Genomic DNA, 1456 nt, shown 5'->3' on the forward strand with positions numbered 1-1456 from the left:
AGTTTCACACTGTTGCACTTACTTTTGTTTGGCATTCAGGTTTTTGTCAGAAAAAGTTATCGATCTCCATGACAAATTCATGGCATGTGTGAATGACTGCTTTTTAAATCATTCACTCCTCCGCAAGGTTAAGATTTAGACATTGCTGCATAATTGTTTCACTATTATCCTTACAATTACGTGTTGATATAATTTTCCTATTTTTACATCTTTCTAAGCTCTCAAGGAAGTCTTTGAAGTCTTCTGCAACAAGGATGTTGCTGGAAGTTCTAGTGCAGAACTTCTTGCCACGTCTGTGATAACATTCTCAGAAAAGTTGGGAGTGAAAAATTGAGTGATGAAGCCATTGAAGAGACATTGTAGAAGGTGTGTTTCTCGTGTTTTACAATATCTCTTTGTCGTTTATTTGGTAAAAGACGTAGAAAGATGTGGTGGAGGTTCTGTTTAATTTCACAGGTGGTAAAACTGCTTGCTTATGTTAGTGATAAGGTTCTTTTTGCTGAATTCTATAGGTACACTTCCCGACTTGATGGTTTGGGTTTTCCATCATTCAAGGACATAATATACTTTATATGATAAGATGATTGATTTGTATTGCTTTTTTATTTTTTATTTTATTTTTTTCCGAAAAAGCTTGCTTGGCGTCTATGATTTGATAAGAGTGCAAATGATGAGCATGAGAGAAGTATCCTTACAAAGTCGAAGCAGCAATGCGGTGGTCAATTTTCTTCAAAAATGGAGGGGATGGTAAGTTGTATTTTGCATGCTGAATTGGAGGCTTACTAAGATCTGAAAATGTTCTCTCCTCTCTCAACCATTTCAGGTGACAGATTTGACATTAACAGGGCAAAATCAAACGAGCTTTGAGGAGTATCTCAGCAATAATCCAAATGCAAATCCTGGGATTGACTTGGCTGTTATTGTGTTGACTGTTGGTTTACGGCCAAGTTACGAGTCCTTTGACCTTAATCTTCCATCCGAGATGGTATGTTTTTTACTTTTGTTTATCCAGAATTAATTCAGGCAGTTGGAGATATATGCAGGGACGGAGCCAGACATTTGGCATTGTGGGGTCAAAATTAAAATACAATTTCTTTTAGAATAACATATCATAATATGTTATTTTGAATGTTCGCTTCAACTACATTTTGCTCTGCACTCGAAAATAAGGGTTTTTATTTAAAATATTTCTTCATGAATGTTACAAAATCAAATTCAATATTAACAAAAGATGAGCACAACATCTAGATGAGAGAATTTGCTATTTCAGTTGAATAAATAGTAAGAAGAAACAAGATGACATCAACCATTTTTTTTTAATACTAGTACAGACCAAAATCATACTTTCCAGATTCACAAAATTTTTTATAGTTGTATTCTTAATTTCTTATTTATAGTTGCAACAATTAGATCTGAACCCCATGATTTAACCGGATAAGGATAAATGCACGATTCT

At 34.2% G+C, this 1456-nt stretch overlaps 1 pseudogene; it reads left to right on the forward strand.

The window, feature by feature from the left end:
• Positions 1–337: 337 nt before the first annotated feature.
• On the forward strand, positions 338–1434 carry LOC111374321 (annotated as a pseudogene).
• Positions 1435–1456: the final 22 nt, after the last annotated feature.

The sequence above is a fragment of the Olea europaea genome, chromosome 2, assembly GCF_002742605.1.
Source record: "Olea europaea var. sylvestris chromosome 2, O_europaea_v1, whole genome shotgun sequence".
In the NCBI taxonomy this organism is placed as follows: Eukaryota; Viridiplantae; Streptophyta; class Magnoliopsida; order Lamiales; family Oleaceae; genus Olea; species Olea europaea.